Genomic DNA, 23,686 nt, shown 5'->3' with positions numbered 1-23,686 from the left:
AGACGACAAATTTCTCTGCCCTTCTTTACAACCTTGAGGGAAAATGAGATGCAGTTGCTCTTAAAAGTGAAATGAGCTCTTGACATTTTCTTTTAAAAGATTCTTCATGTCTCTCTCTATTTTAAACAGTAATTATTATATAAAAAGGCCATTGTTATACATTCAGAAGCAGCCAAACGAGTGCCTATAGGCCATTTAAGGTAATGAGTCCTGTTGATTTGGTTTTAAGTTACATTGATTGCAAACATTCTGAAAGGCAAATTCATTTTGGTTTCAGTATACATATAATTTTCCCTTCTGTTCATGTTCAAGTTTACTCTTTAGGTTCCGCCGCCCCCCCCCCCCCCCCCCCCACCCCACCCAAAACATCTCTTGCATGTTCTGTAGAAAATGACCATGTGAACTGTAACTGGGTCTCTACATATATTTCTCTGTAACTGATTGCTAGGAGATGAGAGATGTTTGAGAGTTCTGTGGATTGGCCGCATTATAGGATGGGCTCTTTGTCAGCAGATTTGTCTTGCAACTATGGTTGGAAAATAGTTTCCATGAGCAGACATACTCATGAGCCAAACTAAAAACAGAACATGCTGGAAATATTCAGGTGTGGCAGCATCTGTGAGAGGAAGAAGCAGAGTTAATATTACAGGTCGATAACCTTTCATCAGAAGTGGTTCCTAAGAGCCAGAATCTTTGCCTTTGTGTGTACCTCTTTTTGGGTTAGTGTTAATAATTAATCGAATCAGGATGTATTGATCGCTGAGGAATGTGTGGGGTGCTAGGCATTTTACAGGAGCATTTTCAAACAAATTTAACACCGAGCTATATATGGGGAGATGACTGAACACTTAGTCAAAGAGGTAAGTTTTAAGGAGTGTTTTGAAGGAGGAAAGAGGAATGGGAAAATGGAGAGATTTAAGGCAAGAATTCAAGTTTAAGGCCTCAGTAGCCGAAGGCATGGCTGCCAATGGTTAGAGGAATAAAAGCAAAATACTGCGGATGCTGGAAATCTGAAATAAAAACAAGAAATGCTGGAACCACTCAGCAGGTCTGGCAGCATCTGTGAAAAGAGAATCAGAGTTAACGTTTCGGGTCAGTGACCCTTCTTCGGAACTGACAAATATTAGAAAAGTCACAGGTTATAAGCAAGTGAGGTGGGGGTGGGGCAAGAGATAACAAAGGAGGTCTAGATTGGACCAGGCCACATAGCTGACCAAAAGGTCACGGAGCAAAGGCAAACAATATGTTAATGGTGTGTTGAAAGACAAAGCATTAGTACAGATTAGGTGTTAATACACTGAATATTGAACAGCAGCAAGTGCAAACCTGAAACAAAACAGTGGATAAGCAAACTGAACAAACCAAGATGAAATGAAATAAATGCAAAAAAAAAAATGGTAAAAAATGTAAAAAAGAATGTAAAAAAAAAAGGAAGAGAAAATAACTAAAAATGAAAGTAAAATGGGGGGCTGTTATGCTCTGAAATTATTGAACTCGATGTTCAGTCCGGCAGGCTGTAGTGTGCCTAATCGGTAAATGAGATGCTGTTCCTCGAGCTTGCGTTGATGTTCACTGGAACACTGCAGCAATCCCAGGACAGAGATGTGAGCATGAGAGCAGGGGGCAGTGTTGAAATGGCAAGCAACCGGAAGCTCAGGGTCCTGCTTGCGGACTGAGCGGAGATGTTCCACAAAGTGGTCACCCAGTCTGCGCTTGGTCTCCCCAATGTAGAGGAGACCACGCTGTGAGCAGCGAATACAGCATACTACATTGAAAGAAGTACAAGTAAATCGCTGCTTCACCTGAAAGGAGTGTTTGGGGCCTGGGATAGTGAGGAGTGAGGAGGTAAATGGGCAGGTATTACACCTCCTGCGATTGCAGGGGAAGGTGCCATGGGACGGGGACGAGCTGGTGAGGGTAATGGAGGAGTGGACCAGGGTGTCGCGGAGGGAACGATCCCTTCGGAATGCTGACAGGGGAAGGGAGGGGAAGATGCGACTGGTAGTGGCATCACGCTGGAGGTGGCGGAAATGTCGGAGGATGATCCTTTGGATATGGAGGCTGATGGGGTGAAAAGTGAGGACAAGGGGAACCCTGTCACGGTTCTGGGAGGGAGGGGAAGGGGTGAGGGTAGAGGTGCGGGGAATGGGCCAGACATGGTTGAGGGCCCTGTCAACCACAGTGGGGGGAAATCCTCGGTTGAGGAAAAAGGAGGTCATATCAGAAGCACCGTCATGGAAGGTAGCATCATCAGAGCAGATGCGTCGGAGACGGAGAAACTGGGAGAATGGAATGGAGTCCTTACAGGAGGTAGGGTGTGAAGAAGTGGAGTCGGTGGGCTTATAATGGATATTAGTAGACAACCTATCCCCAGAGATGGAGACAGAGAAGTCGAGGAAGGGAAGGAAAGTGTCAGAGATGGACCATGTAAAGGTGAGAGAAGGGTGGAAATTGGAAGCAAAGTTGATAAAGTTTTCCAGTTCGGGGCGGGCGCAGGAAACGGCACCGATACAGTCATCAATGTACCGGAAAAAGAGTTGGGGGAGGGGGCCTGAGTAGGACTGGAACAAAGAATGCTCGACATATCCCACAAAAAGACAGGCATAACTAGGACCCATGCGGGTACCCGTTGCGACACCTTTTACTTGAAGGAAGTGCGAGGAGTTGAAGGAGAAGTTGTTCAATGTGAGAACAGGTTCAGCCAGGCGGAGGAGGGTGGTGGTGGATGGTGACTGGTTGGGCCTCTGTTCCAGGAAGAAGCGGAGAGCCCTCAAGCCATCCTGGTGGGGGCTGGAGGTGTAGAGCGATTGGACGTCCATAATGAAGAGGAGGCGGTTGGGACCAGGAAACTGGAAAATGTCAAAATGACGTAGGGCGTCAGAAGAGTCACGGATGTAGGTGGGAAGAGACTGGACCAGCGGAGAAAAGATAGAGTCTAGATGGGAAGAAATAAGTTCAGTGGGGCAGGAGCAGGCTGACACAATGGGTCTGCCGGGACAGTCCCGTTTGTAGATTTTGGGAAGGAGGTAGAAGCGGGCTGTCCGTGTGGGACTATGAGGTTGGAAGCTGTAGAGGGAAGATCTCCAGAGGAGATGAGGTCAGTGACAGTCCTTTGGACGGTGGCTTGATGTTCGGTGGTGGGGTCATGGTCCAGAGGGAGGTAGGAAGAAGTCTCTGTGAGTTGGCGTTGAGCTTCTGCAAGGTAGAGGTCAGTACGCCATTCGACAACAGCACCACCCTTGTCTGCAGGTTTGATGACCATGTCGGGGTTAAACCTGAGAGAACGGAGTGCCTCAAGTTCAGAGGGGGACAGGTTAGAGTGAGTGAGGGGGGCAGAGAAATTGAGATGACCAATGTCTCGCCGACAGTTTTCAATGAAGAGATCAAGAGCGGGTAAGAGGCCAGGTGGAGGGGTCCAGGTAGAGGAATTACAATAAGAAGAGCAAGAAGCCCCCGATTAGAGAATTGGAGGAGTGAAAGCATCTGAGGTTTGTAGGGTTGGAGGTTAGAGAGAGGGAGAAGCAAGGCCATTGAGGGATTTGCAAACAAGGAAGAGAATTTTAAAATTGGGGCATTGTTTAACCTGGAGCCAGTGTAGATTAACAAACAGAGGAGTTATGGATGAATGGGACTTGGTAGGAGTTAGGATATGGGCAGCAGAGTTTTGGATGAGTTGAAGTTTATGGAGGACGAAAGATGGGAGGCTGAACAGGAATGCATAAGAGTAGTCAAGTCTAGAGGTAACAAAGCCATGGATGAAGGTTTTCGCAGCAGTTGGGCTGAGGCGGGGCAGAGTCTGGCGGTGCTATGGAGGTGGAATTAGGCAGTCTTAGTGATGGCATTAGACATTGGCCAGAAGGTCATCTCCTGGAGACAGTGGACGGGTCGACTGAGGTGGTGGTGAGCTTGTCAGCATACATGTGCAATCTGGCATGTTTTCAGATGATGTCACTGAGGAGTTGAAATTATTACTGAATTTGGTCATGTGCTGCAGAGGCAAGACTTATCCTGTCCCAGAATGGCATTCCATAGGTAATATCAACATTAAATCAGCTTACACAGCTATGGCATTGTCTCATTATCTTTGTATATACAAATGGCTTTATTTAACTGAAGTCAATGTGGCTTTATGGTAAGCATCCCATAACGGATGCTGTAGCACCTACAGATAGCCATTAATTTTGGCAATTCCCCACCCCCCCCCCAAGGTTTGGCTGGAGGTTGATTGAGAGAAGTGGGTATTCTCTGACACATCTCACCATATAGTGAAACTTGTGCGTGAGCCATAACATTGAGTATTTCTTGACTATCTGAGTAGGAAGGTATTCACAGCCCAGTGGAACCCCGTCCTCATCTAGTGTACACCGATGCATACTTGCATTGTATCTGGCCTGCCTCACCAAATTTCTTTAAGGCTATTACTGAGCCCAAAATAAATCCTTAGGCTTTAAAATTCAGGCATGCGATAACACTAACCTCTGATCATCTAAAATTCCCTTTATTTTAGACATTTAATTTCACATGATGCATTCTAAAATAAAAATTGTTAATCAATTAGCCCACTCATACACTATCATCTTTCACAAATAATAAAGGCTCTAAATAGTGTATCATGAGTATTAAGGGGGATGGAGTTAGGATACAGATCAGCCATGATCTCGAATGGTGGAACAGGCTTGAGTGGCTCTGGATAGTAAGATCCAACCCAGATTTCTAATCTAATATTTTACCCCCCTTTTGGAAGGTATACCCTCTTCCAACCCACCATCCAAATCTCCTCAATGCAAGCATCCACAATTCATTTGTGCACTTGTGGTGGTATTTAAGCAGAAATGGCCCTGATTTACTGTTTTAAAACTAAAGGAATTTCATGAATGCAACATATATGATGGCTAATGCAGAGAATTGATCACACTTACAATGAAGTAAAGTATGTGGTAAGGAGTCACAGAAAATATATATTCAAGAATGTGATAAATGGCACAAGATAGAACATGCCAGGAGTTAAGATATCCAAGGGTTCTTCAGAAGACTAAGGTGCTCCTTTGTGATGATGCCCTCATCTTGGGGTTCTGATCCTATTTTTGTTTTCAATCTCTCCTTAATGGATCAGTTAAGTGCATACATTGTTTTGTTTGAAAAACTCAAGCGGAGGCTACTGTGGCCGGACAGTAGGAGTTTATTCAATGCTTGGGTGCTCAATTTAATAGTTGATCCCACTTCACAAGATCGATAAGGATAAAGAAGGCCTTTTAAACCCATTTAAACATGTCATCCTAGAATAGCAACCCTATTGTCCACCCATTGTACCCCTTAATGATTCTTGAAATGCAATGAATGCATTTGTACAGTACCTTTCATGTCCTCATGGCCCACAAAGCACTTCAGACAATGAATTATTACATCGCAATTATTTCAGCTAATTGCATTTTTGATTAGTAAATAATTGACTAATAGACACTGGTTGGGTATGTATTCTTGATATTCATTTGCAGGACTCATCTTTATGCTTGTTGGTAAAATGGCAAGACGAAGCACATTATAGTAGTGTTCCTTGATTATTGTGTCTCCTTTCACTTCCCTGGCTACTGCTCATCAGTTTGCTAAAATGGTGTGTAACACAGCTTAAAAACAGCAGCTTTCAGCACAATGAGAACAAGTTGCTGCCAAACTGAAAAACTCAACCAATAACTACTTAAAGCCAGCAGAAGAAAGCGAGATCAAGTGGGCATGTCATGCCAAATGAAAAGCAGCATCCACTCGTGTTCAGGATGAAAAACATGGGTGAGTCTGAAGTATTTTGTGCGAGTCAACATTCTCAGCTTTCATGCTGCTGAAGCTAAAGTGCATGCTTACAACTGCTGGACAAAAAAAATCCTAGAAGCTGCATTAAGATATGCTCTGTTTGATAAACTCACACCACAATTTCAAAGTTTGGTAAATGAATGATAGATTGCTGAAAAAAGAGACATGTTGTTGAAGCTTTTTGTTTTGCACTCATCTGGGTAGATGCAAGAATGCCAAATTTCAAAGGGAGCAACAATTTATACTGCATGAGGAAAGGGTGCCGATTGGTTGGCAAGTCAACTGGTTGAAGCATTGCCATGGAGAATGCACCAGGGAATTATTGTTCCTCGGGCTTTTGTTTACTTCAAAAAAAAAAGGCACAAGGCCAGTTAAACTTCCCCATTTGAATAAACAACAGTAAAAATAACAGTTAAAGACGTTGCTTATGTAACTTTATGACTGTACTAAACCTATTTTTAAGTTCTAGATCTGTATATTTGTTTTTTTTTAAGTCTTGCCCCTGGTGTTTTCTTTGTCCTGCTTCTGGTGTTTACGCCACCCCTCCTTTATTTTTCTACTAATTCTCCCGAATATTTTATTGTCGGAAATGTTTAGCTCCTAGTCCTGCAATGCTGTCCTGCACTAAGCCATGTTTCTGTTAATGCTATTATCTCATATTCCCGCATTGCAATATTTTTTCAAGTTTACCAATATTCATGATACTTTGTGCATTTACCTGAATACAGCTCATACATGCCTCTGCATGTTTGCCAATATGTTGATCCCTCTTCTTTCTGATCTGATCTTTATCAGGATTTTCCTTTCCTGATTCAATATTTGATCAATTTGGCTTGTAAATAATTTTAGAGTTAAAATATATTATGTTGGCTTGATTTTAAATTTGGTTCCTAAGATGTTAACTTCCAGAAGTGATTCAGAATTTTTATGACGATCCTTGGGTGGGGTACTGCCAGGTAAAGTAACTAACAGTATTAGTTATGTTTACAGTACCATATCAATTTGAGATAATGGGAGGTCATTGGCACATTCAAATGCATTTACTATGGCTCCTATGCCAAGGAATCATAGAATGGCAACAGCGCAGAAGGAGGCCATTTGGCCCATCATGACTGTGCCCGCTCTCTGCGAGAGCAACTCAGCTAGTCCCACTCCCCTGCTCTTTCCACATAGCTCTGTAAATCTTTCCTCTTCAGGTAATTATGCAATTCCATTTTGAAAGCCATGATTGAATCTGCCTCCACAACATTCTCAGGCAGTGCATTCCAAATCCTAGCCACTCGCTGTGTACAAATATCACGTCACCTCTGGTTCATTTGCCAATTACTGTAAATTGGTGTCCTCCAGTTGAGGCCAAACAAGTGTTTTATACAGGTTCACCATAACTTCCTTGCTTTTGTACTCTATGCTTCTATTTATAAAGCCCAGGATCTTGTATGCCTTATTAACTGCTTTTTCAACCTGCCGCATCACCTTCAACAATTTGTGCACATAAACCCCTGTGTCCCTCTGCTCTTGCACTCATTTAGAATTGTATCCTTTAATTTATTATTGCCTTTCCTCGTTCTTCCTGCCAAATATATCACTTCACACTTCTCTGCATTAAATTTCATTTTCCATGGTTCTGCCCATCCCACCACCCTGCTTATGTCCTCTTGAAGTCTATCACTATCCTCCTCACAGTTCACAATAGATGCAAGTTTTACGTCAACTGCAGATTTTGAAATTGTGCCCCGAACGCCCAAATCTAGGTCATTTAATATAGTTCAAGAAAAGCAGTGATCCTAATACCAACCTGTAGGGTACCCCACTATATTCCATTTGCAAGTCTGAAAAGCAACAGTTCACCACTACTCTATTTCCTGTCACTCAGCCAACTTAATAACCATGCTGTCAGTGTCCCTTTTATTCCATGGGCTTCAACTTTGCTGATCAGCCTGTGATGCGGCACTTTAGCAAGCACCTTTTGGAAGTCCACGTACATCACATCAACCACATTACCCTCATCAACCCTCTCTGTTACTTCATCAAAAAAACTCAATCAAATTAGTTAAACATGACGTGCCCGTAACAAATCTGTGTTGGCTTTCCTTAATTAATTCACATTTGTCAAGTGCATCTTCATTTTGTCCCAGATTATTGTTTCTAAAAACTTTCCCACCACTGAGGTTAAACTGATTTCCCTGTAGTTGCTGGATTTATCCTTGCACCCTTTTTTGAACAAGGGTATAACATTTACAATTCTCCAGTCCTCTGGTACCACGCCGAAGGAGACTATGAAAAGCCCTGGTTGGACCACACATGCAGTACTGTGAGCAGTTTTGGGCACCACACCTTAGGACGGATTCATTAGCTTTGGATCACGTGCGGCTGGACTCCAAGGATTAAATTATGAGGAGAGATTACACAAACTAGGGTTGTATTCCATGGAATTTAGATGGTTAAGGGGTGATTTGATGAAAGTTTTCCAGGCGTTAAGGGGGATAGATAGGGTAGATAGAGAGAAACTATTGCTACTGGCGAGGGAATGAAGGAAAAGGGGGCATCATCTAAAAATTAGAGCCAGATCTTTCAGGAGTGAAATTAGGAAACACTTCTACACACAAAGCGTAGTAGAAGTTTGGAACTCTTTTGTAAACAGCAATTAATGTTGGATCAATTATAAATTTTAATTCTGAGTTTGATAGATTTTGTTAACAAAAGGTATTAATTGATATGGGCCAAAGGCAATATATGAAGTTAGGTTGCAGAGCAGCAATGATCTCACTGAATGGCAGAATAGGATCGAGGGGCTAAATGGCCTCTTCCTGTTTATTTGTTTTACAAAACAATTATGATTCTGATGTATGTACAATAGCTTTTTTGTCATAGATTTGCATCTTATATATGGTATTAAAACACCTATTTTGAAAAACCACACACACAAAAAATTCGAGTCACTGTAAAAGGTTATCTTTGAAAGCACACTGTACCTTTACCCATAATTTTCACCATCTACCTCTGTCCTCAGCAAACTTTTAGTACCCGAAGTACATTTTTGCACACATTTTCAATTTTTATATACTTGTGAAGTGTTTTACCACGTAATTATCATTCTTACTCATGTATAACCTTTTTGTCATACATCTTATACAGGATATAAAAACATTCATGACATAATTTTGACCTCTGGCAAACTTTTAACACTTGAAGCACATTTTTGCACACATTTTCAATTTCTGTGTTTCCATGAGTACATGTTACACCCAGGATCTGCACATTAGGAGCTGCAAGAGCCATCATCATGGCTTGGGCATCATCAAACACAGTTGACATCTACGAGTAACAGCTTCTTTGCCATCTTAGATTCAATGGCCGAAAAATAAGTAAGATTGAGTTTCAAATAGTACCAATTGGTCTGATGTTCTGTGCTTAATACTTCTCTGGTCGCATTGAACACCGATGAATGTCTGTGTGCAGCTGTAAGTGGAATGAATGGCAAGCACTGTTCATTTGCTGCTGGCTGCAAACTCGGGCTGTTCTATGAATATGAAGTTGATGATGTACTTTCACATTCCTCATCCCCACCGCTTCTGGTTAAGTGCGCGACAACGAGGCCCAAGTTCCTGGGTCTCGGTATTTTGTGGACTTTATACTCGCAGTTTTCCAAACTCACTATCAGATACAATTTCTATCCTGACATCTGCTAATATGTAGAATTTTCCTGTTTTTAAAATGAACAGTTCACTGCAAAATTACGTGAAGCAACTAAACAAGAATTTCAGCACCAAATAACTCAATATGAACCAACTATGCGAGCTTGGGGAATTTTCCACTTCCAGCTTTTTTTGAACAACTTTTCTGAACTTTCGCAATTCTCAGGCTGTTCCGGAACAATAACCTTGACAGGAACGAGTGGTATAAATTTGACTTGGGCAGAAGTTCAAAAATGGGCGATAGCAAATTGGCAGCCTGTTTTACACTCTGTCGATTTTCTCCTCAAAAGTGAATAAAACAATTTTTTAGCATTTCTGGAGTTGACACATCACTAGAGTCACTGAAGAATCCTGAGTGAACTATTTTCTCGATAGCGTCCTTCATGTGTTCAGCCCCTAATTTATATATTTAAAGCAGCTAACGCTTGCTTTAGGCATCCCGAGAACAGCCCCTAAAGTTTGCTGTGGGTCCAACAAATGCGTGGATTGGGTACCAACCATCTCACTGCTAAGCTGCAATGCTTTGCACCCCCTCTAACTGCTTCACAAACCACTGACCACCTCCAGGCGCTTACCCATTGTCTCTCGAGACAAGGAGGCCGAAGAAGAAGAAGAACTCGAACCAAACCATTAAGTTCAGCCAGGTGTCCCAATGCTATGGAATACCTGTATATTTATATTTATATTTTATCCATATAAAATGTTCAAGGCCCACACAGGGTGCTGATAATTTGAGAGTCTGCAGTCATTCCGAACAAAACCAGTACAAAAATCATGACTTTAGTTCGCAATTTTTTTTTCTCCTGTTCGGTTCAGACTCTCAGTGCGATCACAATGCTGATCTTCTCCTGAACCTCTCCTTTTGTGCTGTTCCTCTCCTGGACCTCACTTTATGAGGAGGGCAAGTTTCTGCTTGTGTTGATTTTTAGTTTACTGAACATATTGGACATGAAGAGGCAAGGGAGGGGCCATTGGTGAAGTTCTTTGTTTCCTCTCATATTAGAATTGTCATACAGAAGCAGAGATGTCTCATTTCTAGCATTAATGCCAGTCAGTTCAGTGAAGCTGACATAATGAGGTAGGCCCATATCAAATTTTGCAAAATGTATCATTTTGGTATAAGTAGTTATTCGGAAAGGTAAATCTGGCAGTGAAAATGGTATTAAAAACATGAAATGTTGGAAATACTCAGCAGGTCTGGCAGCATCTGTGGAGAGAGAAGCAGAGTTAACGTTTCAGGTCAGTGACCCTTCATCAGAATTGGCAAAGTGAAAATGATATTTTGTGCATGTATCACATGGAAAATAAATCAGTTGTAATTAGCCACATCTCATTCATATTTACTTATGGGTCCACATTCAGAAAGTTAGGAGAAATGCATCTGACGGTATATGAAAGATCTCCCTATCCAGTCTGAGGGAACTTGTTTTGATTCCCAGATGACACTCCAAATTCACTAAGTGTTGGAATATGTAATGAAGGTTCTCTCCAAATGATAGGCTAACGTTAAGTCTGCTGAAATCGCAAGATTATCTAGCACAGACCTAAAACTTGTAACATTTGTCTCTCGTGATTCCTGCACTCCTGTCCTTTTTGCTTTACGTTCATCTTCCTTAACTTGCTTCTCCCTCCCCTCCCCATCCCCAATATGTTATCTTAAACCATCCACTCTAGGATGTAAAAGCAAAATACTGCAGATGCTGGAAATCTGAAATAAAAACAAAGTGCTGGAAATACTCAGCAGGTCTGGCAGCATCTGTGGAGAGAGAAGCAGAGTTAACGTTTCAAGTCTGTGACCTCCTCCCACAGGATGTTACTCTCCCAATGAGGATATCAGTCCTAGGCTCATTCACCCTGTTTTGCCCAGTCCTGTTCTGGAAACTGTCCCAATGTCCTTGGAATCTTGACGTTTGCCTCCTATACTTTCTGTCCAACCACCCGTTTAATGCTTACTATTGCTATACTGACTAGTTAATGGCACCTGGAATAATTCAAAGATTACTACTCCCAAAGTCCTGCTCTTTAATCTGTCTTCTCTGTTGAAATACCTATTGCAAAGCCTGACTTCCATATCTACTTGTGGATTGGTTCAAACATGAACCATGAATTCTGACTTATCCCTCACTAAAAAATATTGCATCCAATGTATAATATCCTTTACTTTGACACTGGTAAGGTAACATGCAATCAGGACTCTGCTTGTGTCTACAGAATCATTTGACTATTACTTGACAATGGGATCCTTTCTTACTACTGCATTTCTACCCTTTAGTTTCAGCAATCACAGTTTGCTTTCCTCTGAATTCTTGTCATTGCTAATTCAATACTCTTAAGTCTGTTTTGGTGATGTTGAAGGAGTGTTGACTTTTGGGTAGTGCCAAAGTATCTCTTGCATCCACTTGGTCAGAAAGACAGAAACTCATTTAACATTCTCTCTGAAAGAAGGTACCTCTGATAATGCAGCATTTCATCTGTGCGGCACCAGAGTGCCAGCCTAGAATGGGTTTTGAACTCCTGATCTTCTGACTTGGATTGCTACCAGTGATCCAAGCTGACAGTTTTTGAATGATTCTTTTAGGTGTGAAAGGAGTTAAGTAGAATTACACAGAATTTTACAGCACAGAAACAGGCTAGTTGGCCCAGCAGGTCTATGCCAGTGTTTATCCTCCACTTGCCTCCTCCCACCAAGTTATATTGCTGGTGTTCTATAGTGTGAAATACTGTGCTCAAACATTTATCAGGCAGTGACCATTTGCTCTGGTGAGTAAGTGGTGCTGCACATCGTTCATGTTGGTTTGTGTGGGTTGTGTTTTCCTGCTGAGGTTGTAAAGAATCAAATAAAAACAATAACTTTGTTGTCTCTGTCATATTTGAGACAGCTTTCTTCATCCATCGCTTTAACATGTGGCATCATGAGATTCTAAAAGAACATCCCAGAAATTGCTAGGAAAGTAATACCGAGTTACAGCGTTCACCATTATTGGTGAGTAAAAGAAAACGGCAATTTGTGGTGCAGAAGACATACAAATCGCCAGATATTACTGGATGAGTTGTGCCACTCCACCATCAGCCTCGCAAAAATGAGATCATATTGTTTGTCTGAAAATGGCAGATGATGATTGGACTAAGGCAGAGGCTGGTGAGATGGAAAGTGAGGCCAAGTCTATCATGATTGTGAAAGGAGAAGAAGGGGATATGTGCAGAAGCATGAAAAATGGGATGGACCCAATCAAGGGTCCTGTCGATCAGAGTAGAGATTAATATTTGGCTAGAGAAAATAAAGCATACTTGAGTAGCTCTGCTGTGAAAGATAGAGTCATCAAAGGAGATATGATGGAGGCAGAGAAACTGAGAGAAAGGAATGGCATCCCCATAAGCAAAAGATTTTGTGATAAGATTTGGTATTGCCAGGATTAGACTTGAGAGAATGGAATACTACGAGTTAAGAGAGAGTATGAAAAGAGACTGTCAGCTAACATAAAAAGGAATCCCAAAGTCTTCGATAGGCAAATAAATAATAAAAAAGTGGTAAAAGGAGGAGTAGCGCCGATTAGGGACCAAAAACGGAATTTACACATAGAAGCAGGGAGAATAGCTGAGGTATTAAATGAATAATCTGTCTTTACCAAGGAAGATGATGATACCCAGGCCATGGTGAAAGAGGAGGTAAGTAATATACTAGAAGGATTTAAATTTGATGATGAGGAGGTATTAGATAGGCTGTCTATACTTAAAGTTGATAAAGCACCAGAACTGGATGAGATGCTTCCAAGCAAACTGAAGGAAGTGAGAGTGGAAATTGCAGAGGCATTGGCCATAATTTTCCAGTCTTCCTTAGATTCAGGGTTGGTGCCGGAGGACTGGGAAATTGCAAATGCTACACTTTTGTTCAAAAAAGGGTATAAAGATAAGCCCAGCAACGACAGGCCAGTCAGTTTAACATCAGTGATGGGTAAACTTCTAGAACCAATAATTCTGGACAAAATTAATAATCACATGGACAAATGCAGATTAATTAAGAAAAGCCAGCATGGATTTGTTAAGGGGAAATCGTTTTTAACTAACTTGGTGGAGTTTTTTGAAGAGGTAACAGAGAGGGTTGATGAGGGCAATGCTGTTGATGTGGTGTACATGGACTTCCCAAAGGCATTTGATACAGTACTGCACAACAGACTTGTGAGCAAGGTTATAGCTCATAGAATAATAGGACAGTAGCAACAAGAATACGTAATTGGCTGTGTGACAGGAAACAGAGTTTAGTGATTAATGGATGTTTTTTGGGCTGGAGGAAGGTTTGTTGTAGAGTTCCCCAGAGGTCAGTGTTGGGGCCCTTGCTCTTCCTGATATGTATTAATGACCTAGACATTGGTGTACAGGGCACAATTGAAAAATTTGCAGATGATATGAAAATTGGAAGCATTGTGAACTGTGAGGAGGATAGTACAGAACTTCAAAAGGACAGGGACAAGTTGGTGGAATGGGCAAACAAGTTGCAGATGAAATTCAATGCGGAGAAATTTGGAGTGATTCATTTTGGTAGGAAGAACATGGAGAGAAACTATAAAATTAAGGGTACAATTCTAAAGGGGGTGCAGGAGCAGAGGAACCTGGGTGTATATGTGCATAAGTCATTGAAGGAGGCAGGACAGGTTGAGAGAGCAGTTAATAAAGCGTACAGTATCCTTGGCTTTATTAATGGAGGCATAGAGTACAGGAGCAAAGAGGTTATGTTGAACTTGTATAAGACACTAGTTCAGCCTCAACTGCAATATTGTGTCCAGTTCTGGGCGCCACACCAGGAAAGATGTGAAAGCATTGGAGAGAGTACAGAAAAGATACATGAGAATGATTCCAGGGATGAGGAACTTCAGCTATGAAGATAGATTGGAAAAGTTGGGACTGTTTTCCTTGGAGAAGAGAAGGCTGAGAGGTGATTTGATTGAGGTATTCAAAATCATGAGGGGTCTGGACAGTGTAGATAGAGAGAAACTGTTCTCACTCGTGAAAGGATCAAGAACAAGAGGGCACAGATTTAACGTATTTGGCAAAAGAAGCAAAGGCGACATGAGGAAAAACTTTATCGCGCAACGAGTGGTTAAGGTCTGGAATGCACTGCCTGAGGGTGTGGTGCAGGCAGGTTCAATCAACACGTTCAAAAGGGAATTAGACTGTTATCTGAAGAAGGAAGAATGTACAGGGTTATGGGGAAAAGGCAGGAGGGTGGCACTAGGTGAATTGCTCATTTGGACTGCCTGTGCAGACACGATGGGCCGAATGGCCTCCTTCTGCAAAATCACAGTTCTGTGATTCTGTGAAGCGAGAGATCTATTCGCAAAGCAAGGAAATGGAGAAACCGACATGGCTAATTTCATTACAAGTACAAGCTTCGACCCACGTCCTGGAAGAATCAACAATAACAGAAGATATTTGTTTTCCCTTGCAGTCTGAGGCAGCTCGCCTGTGTAGTTGATTTGCAGTCGTTCCCATGGTCCCTTTGGGGTTTTACTAAGAAACATGGCTCAATTCTTTTGAGAGGGAGGATTGTAATGTGCACAGGGGAGACAATTGTCAAGGTGGGGCCTTGATGTAGTCTTTCCGCTGAGTCTATTTGATACAGTCTCAAAAATCATGATCACCTATAATGAACAGAAAATCTATTGTGGCTCGTCTAGAGAGCCCCAGAATGGGTTAATCTTCACAGCATGCATTTATCAATGTTCTCATTTCTTTCTGCAACTATGTGGTGTGTAATTGGTAAATATCCATTCAAGTTAAATCTTGACTTTGAAAAGAAAAAATGGCTTGCATTTCACGGCCACTGGATGTCTCAAAAGCGCTTTACAGCCAATGAAATACTTTTAAAGTATAGTCACTGTTGTAATGTAGGAAAACTCTTGACTTTGGAAAAAAAAAACGAATGCAACATGTCTTTGCATTCAGATGTCAAATGGAAGGGATTGTTTGCTTCTTGGCTGTTAGAACCCTTGTTGAAACGGGAAGTGGAGTCAGCCACCACAACAGCAGTGTCAGACATTTGCATGCAATTTTTAAAAAAACTGTGATTTTGAAAAAGCACAAATTGATTTGAAACAAGCTATCATCCTGTAACAGTAACCTTGTAATTCTCCAAAGCTCCCTTGTACTTTTGGTTAACTCTTTGATTTAACAGTGGTATAATGTATTATGTGGATCTACAAAACTTGCTCCAATCAATTTAACTTAAAATACAATTTGCACAAATATGATACAAAGTAATTGATATGATTTACCCAATCAAATGCATAACAGATTTGTGTACCGCCAAAACAACTTTCAGCCTAAATGGATCTAGGTTAGTCAGCTTTGATTTTTTTTTATGTTATTAATGTATTCTTAAGTTTTTCAAACACTATCGGTGAAGGTACAAATATTTTTGCAGTCTTTACCATTGCTACCTGAAGTGATTGCACTATAAGAATAAAAAACTTGCACCCTTAAGAAATGCAAATCTGTTAAATCAAGCAGAAACCACTATCGATAAGAATACAATTGCTATGCCATTGTATTTCTATGAAACACATTCCTATTGAGGATGTCTGAATTTCATTTAAAAATAATAATGCAGTGTTCCCTGGCTTTGCCTCATTGTTCTCAAGGATATAATTACAGATGTTTCAGATTGAACCCCAAACTTTGTTAAATCATTTATCCCCATTTTGTAATTGAGAGATGTTCTCTACTTCTTTTATTAATTATTTGGTATGCAATACAGTCCAAAGACAAGATTATGAGGGTTATGTCAACGTCCCGATGGTTATTCATTATCAAACTTAATCAAGTACATCCATAATAAATTAACTGTTCTAATTTCTTTAAAAATAGCATCAATTACTCAAATTCAATTCAGACTCAAAAATGTAACGATTGAATGGCCTTGATGTTGCAGTCAGCAGTAAAGGAACAATGCTTGCTATTTATTCCGCATACAGCTGCCCACAGACTTTACGTGGACTGTTGCGAAGCAACTTACAGTTAGCAGGAGTCCAGTATAGCACAGCCTTTTCTACAAGTGAATTGGGACATGTGTGAACAGGGCAAGTAACAGCGTGTCTCTTCAACCAATCAGATTGAAGAATCTTTGTTGAGGCACTGATTGTCTAACCCAAGAAATGTAAGTTTGAATATTTAATTCAATGTCAAATCATTGTAAAGCGAGTGAAATAAAGAGAGGGAAAGCAAGTTGGGGATTAAGAGAGAGAAATAAAAGAGACAAAGAAAAAAAAATTAAATCACCATCAATAATTAAAATTGAAATGAATGAGACTCCACATGTATGAAAGTAAATTTTCAGTGCCAGAGAGTTTCTTTTGTAGTAATTAAAACTTACCACGCCATTAAAATCTTATTAACACTTGAACGGACAAGGCCTTTCTTTTTCTGGTCTGTTCAATCAGTATCTAGTTGTTAAGTATTGCATCTTCATGCCCTTTCCAAATTTGAATGCCGAGTCACTCAACGAGGTGCCGGTGTAGCGAAGCTTGTGCAGGAGCCAGGCAAATTGGATAGCAACTTCCTGATTTCCGCAAATTTCTAATTATTTAGTTTTACTTTTAACTCTGTTACTGTGTATTTAATTCCTTCATTCTTTTACTCTCCTTTGCAAGATCCTGAAAACAATCCTTGTACCACAACTTTGGTTCTGCTTCCTTCAGAATCTGCAGAAAGCCAGTTTTAAGTATCTGGACTAATTCACCAAAGGATTTGTCTTTCCCCACAGATCACTAATATTTAAAGATGTCTTGCTGTGTCATGACGTGTATGCATCTCTATATTCTCCTAGATTCTCCCTATTTCCTGAACCTGCCATCTAATGGGCCTATCTAACTTAGGGATGGCCAGTCCCCAGTTAGACGCTCAACTTAAAAGCTCAATTGTTTCTACTTCTACCTAACACAAGTAAGGTTTGGTTTATATTGAATATTGTTATATATCCCTATTGCCCTTATGTGGAGGTACTATAGAATATTGTCACACATCATTTACCTCTAATAAAAGTTCAAGGATTAGGAAACACAAACATCTGGGTAATACTTCTTTATCAAATCAAGTTAATGATATAATAAAGCACAACCCCTTATTAGCAGTGGATACGAGATATATTCACATACCAAGGTCTCCTTCAGGATTCATCTTCTGCAAGAAGTTCCATTGTCTTGTATCTTTTGGTAGTTTAATTACAAAGGGCAAATGTGGGTACCATTTGTCATCATGTCCTGTGTGTACACTGCTGACACATAAGGTCCTTTAGTGGTAATATTATTGCTACCAATTGGCGTGCCTGTCTTTGATGTCTTAGGATGTTTGTTACACTCTGGACATTCTATACAAGTGCTCATGAGTTCTTTGTAGCATTCGAAGTGTTATCTCTTCCCAGTAATTCATAACCCAAAATAAAAGCAAAATACTGCGGATGCTGGAAATCTGAAATAAAAACAAGAAATGCTGGAACCACTCAGCAGGTCTGGCAGCATCTGTGAAAAGAGAAGCAGAGTTAACGTTTCGGGTCAGTGACCCTTCTTCGGAACTGACAAATATTAGAAAAGTCACAGGTTATAAGCAAGTGAGGTGGGGGTGAGGCAAGAGATAACAAAAGAGGTCCAGATTGGACCAGGGCACATAGCTGACCAAAAGGTCACGGAGCAAAGGCAAACAATATGTTAATGGTGTGTTGAAAGACAAAGCATTAGTACAGATTAGGTGTTAATACACTGAATATTGAACAGCAGCAAGTGCAAACCTGAAAAAAAAACAGTGGGTAAGCAAACTGAACAAACTAAGATGAAATGAAATAAATGCAAAAAAAATTGTAAAAAATGTAAAAAAGAATGTAAAAAAGGAAGAAAAAATAACTAAAAATGAAAGTAAAATGGGGGGCTCTCATGCTCTGGGAAGAGACTGGACCAGCGGAGAAAAGATAGAGTCTAGATAGGAAGAAATAAGTTCAGTGGGGCAGGAGAAGGCTGACACAATGGGTCTGCCGGGACAGTCCCGTTTGTGGATTTTGGGAAGGAGGTAGAAGCGGGCTGTCCGGGGTTGTGGGACTATGAGGTTGGAAGCTGTAGAGGGAAGATCTCCAGAGGAGATGAGGTCAGTGACAGTCCTTTGGATGGTGGCTTGATGTTTGGTGGTGGGGTCATGGTCCAGAGGGAGGGAGGAAGAAGTGTCCGTGAGTTGGCGTTGAGCTTCTGCAAGGTCGAGGTCGGTACGCCATACGACAAGAGCACCACCCTTGTCTGCAGGTTTGATGACCATGACGGAGTGTCTCAAGTTCAGAGGGGGACAGGTTAGAGTGAGTGAGGGGGGCAGAGAAATTGAGATGACCAATGTCTCGCCGACAGTTTTCAATGAAGAGATCAAGAGCCTGTCTCTGTCCTGGGATTGCTGCAGTGTTCCAGTGAACATCAACGCAAGCTCGAGGAACAGCATCTCATCTACCGATTAGGCACACTACAGACTACCGGACTGAACATTGAGTTCAATAATTTCAGAGCATGACAGCCCCCTATTTTACTTTCATTTTTAGTTATTTTTTTCTTCCTTTTTTTTTTTACATTCTTTTTTACATTTTTTACAATTTTTTTTGCATTTATTTCACTTCATCTTAGTTTGTTCAGTTTGCTTACCCACTGTTTTTTCAGGTTTGCACTTGCTGCTGTTCAATATTCAGTGTATTAACACCTAATCTGTACTAATGCTTTGTCTTTCAACACACCATTAACATATTGTTTGCCTTTGCTCCGTGACCTTTTGGTCAGCTATGTGGCCTGGTCCAATCTGGACCTCCTTTGTTATCTCTTGCCCCACCCCCACCTCACTTGCTTATAACCTGTGACCTTTCTAATATTTGTCAGTTCCGAAGAAGGGTCACTGGCCCGAAACGTTAACTCTGCTTCTCTTTTCACAGATGCTGCCAGACCTGCTGAGTGGTTCCAGCATTTCTTGTTTTTAATTCATAACCCAACCCCTATTCATATCACAATACTCCCTACAATCTCCTTGACTAATTTACTCGAGACCTCTTCTCGTGAATGGTTAATGAGGTAATATCTCTATATTCCAGGCTTGCACCTTATAGAGCCGTCATGGCCAATGCAATCAAACTTTAATATGTGGATATATATGTTATATTAACAAAAGCCTAACTGGTACATTCACACATAAACTGAGGCCCCTGCTAAGGACAATTTTTTCAGGCCCAGGTAGGGTAATGTCAGAAGGAATAGTGAAAATTTAGTGAGGTGAGGTTCAAAGGAAAAATAGGGGATCAGAAGACAGGCTGGCAACCAAGAGTTTCTCAATGCTGTTATGGTGAGGCCATGTGTAAACCCAGGCCTGGATAATAAGTAATCTCCTACACACTGAGACACTGCCACCAAAGTGAAGGAAGGGGCCAGCATCTTTTTTGTACAGTTACAATTAGGATACAACATGCTGTTTTGCATGTTTCTCAATGTGGTTCTAATGTCATCAAGTTACCCAAAAACTCTCAATATTCTGGCATAAGTTTATAAATTAACGCAGGCCTCTTTTCTAAAGGAAATGGGGCTTCCCTTTTTTACTGTAGGCAATGGTCGTGTAAACCAAATAACCCAATTGTTATTAAAAAGAGCAAAGAACTGTGGATGCTGGAAATCTGAAACTTCTACATTCTACATTGATGAGACCAAATTGAGACTGGGTGGCCGCTTTGGAGAATACCTCCGTTCAGTCTGCAATTGTGACCCCGCACTTCCACTCACCTGTCATTTTAATTCTCTGCCCCACTCCCACTCTGATCTTCCTGTCCTTCGTCTCTGACACTGTTCCAATGCAGTTCAAGGTAAGTTCGAGGAACAGCACCTCATCTTTCAATTAGGCACTTTACAGATTTCTGGAATTAACACTGAATTTAACAATTTTAAATCATAACCTGTGCCCCCTTTTTTGTTTTTGGATGGCAGCTGTTGGTGACAATGTTTCCACCTCCTGTAGACACAACTTTTGTTTCTTTCTTGCTCTATTAGCATCTCTTTTTTGCCTTGCACTGTAATTTCTTTTGTCATATGATCTCTCCTGCTGTCCACCCTGTCACAGACTTTCCCTTTTGTTCTTTCCGCCCCTTCCCCACACCCCTTTTCCCTGTCTTGTTTAAAAACTGGTACATCTCTAAGCACTCCCAGATCTCACAAAAGGTCATCGACCTGAAATGTTACCTCTGCCTCTCTCTCCACCGATGCTGCCAGACCTGCTGCATATTTCCTGCACTTTCTGTGTTTAACCCAATTCCTCACATTACCTTCCTGTCTGATATGTAGGCTCCTTGTATCCAACTGTTAGTCAGCAGCTTATTTGATCATGGTATGCTTCACAGTCAAGCCAACTCGTCAGTATGGCCCAGTCACAGATTGCCTGCACCAACTCGATATTAGGAGAGTTGCTACATCTTTTTGTACTTGAAAAGAATGCTATCTAAATTGTAAACATTCATAAACTCACTTCTGGATCCTTGGGACTCTGTGGAATCTGGGCACAGTCAAAATCCTCATTGTGCTTCATTCTAAACCCAATCTGGTATCACTAGGCCTTTTTTTTAAAACCCAACTCAACATATGTTTTGGAAAATAGCCTGGAGGATAAGACTTCCAAAACGTCAATAGGTTTGGTTGCATTTCTGGGCGTAAACCGAACGTCCGGATTAAATAAACCCATCAAATTCCAGCAGATATAGGAAGCCAGAAGCTCGAGTTAATCAGCTCCAAAGCTGTTTTCTGAAGGTAAGTGAAAAACGTTCAATAGCTGAACACTTACTGTACCTTATTAAATAAAAAGAAAAACAAATTGGACGGGAACAACAAACCTGGTGAGTGGAATTTCTTTTCTACTGCAATGATCGTTGAATCTCTTGAATTTGGTTGAAGAATCTCTTAGAAAATGAATATGGTTTAATAGTGGATTGTGCACAGAAACATACACGTTAGTTCAATAACTTTAACAACCTTAAAAGAAACATTTTCACCAAACTTGATAAAGAACATCTGGGGAATGAACTTATCCACTTGCTGTGTGTTTCCAGCATTTGCGGTGTTTTTTTTTTACCTGATAAAGAACGTTTTCTTTTTGGGCTCAAGGGTCCTGTTGATAAGTTAGTTGCAAATGTGTACTTGCGCAGCTTTAAACTGCGGTGAGTACTCCGATTTAAAAAGAGTTTTAAAAGTAGACAAAATTTGTTCGAAAATTCTGCACATACACAGCAGGTCAGCTGGTATTTTGAAAAAGAAGAAGTTTTGGTTAAAAAAAACATTAGAAATGAAAGTTGAAATGGAACTGTGTGGCATTTTGGGGCTTCTTGTGTGGGTCTGTCACATGAATTTACCGCCTTAGCTATTTTCACGTTCCTTTTAATGTATTTTGAAGGCCTTGCTCAAATCATCTTTTATATAAACTATCAATTGTCCTGTTTTTGTAATAGACTCTGCAAGCCATTCAATTCATTAGGAAGCTTGTTATTGCAACTTTTCCCCTGCCTTCTGTTCAACACGAATTCAAAGCTTTCTCATCTCTACTTTTTCAATTGTGATGAAGGGTTAACCCATTCTCTCTCTTTACAAATGCTGATTGTCCCCGTGTTCGTTCCCAGTGTTTCTTGATGTTACTTTTCCAGCATGTGTCTGTCTTTATAAGTGGTGTTATATGGACTTTCAATTTTGTTAAGAATTGAAACATTTTAAAGAAGCGCGCTTTCTTAAAAATGGGGACCAACCCAAAATAATTGTCCTAATGAATTGAAGGTACAAATCCATCACAGTGCAATTTTAAAGGAGCTTTAGCTCTGCAAATTGCACGGAAAAACTTGCTTATCATGCCATGCTTCAATGTAACTTCAATGCTGTCTCCTACATCAAACAAATGAGCTGAATTTCTGTTTATCATTATATTGCTGGACTAAATTTAGTATTTGACGGATCAAGAGAGGATTATTTTTCATGACAACATGGCGGACAGTTAAATGATTGAAAGTGCTGCAATGTGAGAGATACACAGGTTGTTACTGTATTGTTGATAGATCTGAGAGATGGGGAAATGCTATCGTATAGTTTTCTGTTTTTAAGTGTGAAACATTTTGTTTTAAGTATGTTTTTAGTGAATTTTTTTAAGTTTTTAGGGGGGCAGTTTCCATCTGAGTGGGACGATTGGAGAATGTGTCCCAGCCCGTCGGAGGAGAAATGTTTTGACATGCAAATTTCAGGGCACTTCCAGTGGGTGGAAAGATCGTGATTTGAAACCACCCTACCCGGCGGTTATAGAGCAGCCAGGCACCTTCAAAATACATTCGCCAGTGTCGTCCTCTATTCCCACCTGCCGAGACAATATGCCCACTTGACCAAGGCATAGGTTTTATTAATCCATGCCAATCAAGGTCCCAGACAGCATTCGGAACACAATGGCATTTTAACAGCAAAATACTGCAGATGCTGGAAATCTGAAATAAAAACAAGAAATGCTGGAAATACTCAGCAGGTCTGACAGCATCTGTGGAGAGAGAAGCAGAGCAAATGCTTCAGGGCTCTGCTTCTCTCTCCACAGATGCTGCCAGACCGGATGACTATTTCCAGCATTTCTTGTTTTTATTATAGCCATACTGTGGATTGAGCAAAGCACCCATTGCAACAGCCCCACATAGTAAAATCTCTTGGGGAAGAAGCAAAATTCCTTCAAAGTTAAGATTTGAACCTAACTCTGTGGGGCTAGGAGGAGCAGGGGAACCCATATTTCATGCCTGCCACACAATATGTAACATTATTTGGAAGAACTTGATGATCAATGTCTACAAAGAACAGTACAGCACAGGAACAGGCCATTCGGCCCTCCAAGCCTGCGCCGATCTTGATGTCTGTCTAAACTAAAACCTTCTGCACTTCCGGGGTCCATATCCCTCTATTCCCATCCTATTCATGTATTTGTCAAGATGCCTCTTAAACATCACTATCGTACCTGCTTCCACCACCTCCCCCAGCAGAAAGTTTCAGGCACTCACCACCCTCTATGTAAAGAACTTGCCTCGCACATCCCCTCTAAACTTTGCCCCTCGCACCTTAATCCTATGTCCCCTAGTAACTGACTCTTACACCCTGGGAAAAAGCTTCTGACTATCCACTCTGTCCATGCCA

At 41.0% G+C, this 23,686-nt stretch overlaps 1 protein-coding gene across 4 annotated transcripts in view; it reads left to right on the top strand.

Moving 5' to 3' along the window:
* Positions 1–5,595: 5,595 nt before the first annotated feature.
* The window catches only part of LOC137370926 (nucleoside hydrolase-like), a 28,921-nt gene continuing 10,830 nt past the window's right edge, over positions 5,596–23,686 (top strand). The window contains exon 1 of one of the 4 annotated variants that reach the window (XM_068032796.1): positions 5,596–5,784. The gene's annotated coding sequence lies outside the window, so the exon portion shown is untranslated. Of the gene's footprint in view, positions 5,785–20,998; positions 21,379–23,686 lie in introns of those variants that run through there. The other 3 variants (XM_068032797.1, XM_068032794.1, XM_068032795.1) reach the window with 3 other exon arrangements.

This window comes from Heterodontus francisci, chromosome 6, assembly GCF_036365525.1.
Source record: "Heterodontus francisci isolate sHetFra1 chromosome 6, sHetFra1.hap1, whole genome shotgun sequence".
In the NCBI taxonomy this organism is placed as follows: domain Eukaryota; kingdom Metazoa; phylum Chordata; class Chondrichthyes; order Heterodontiformes; family Heterodontidae; genus Heterodontus; species Heterodontus francisci.
This window is presented reverse-complemented; position numbering and strand designations above follow the sequence as displayed.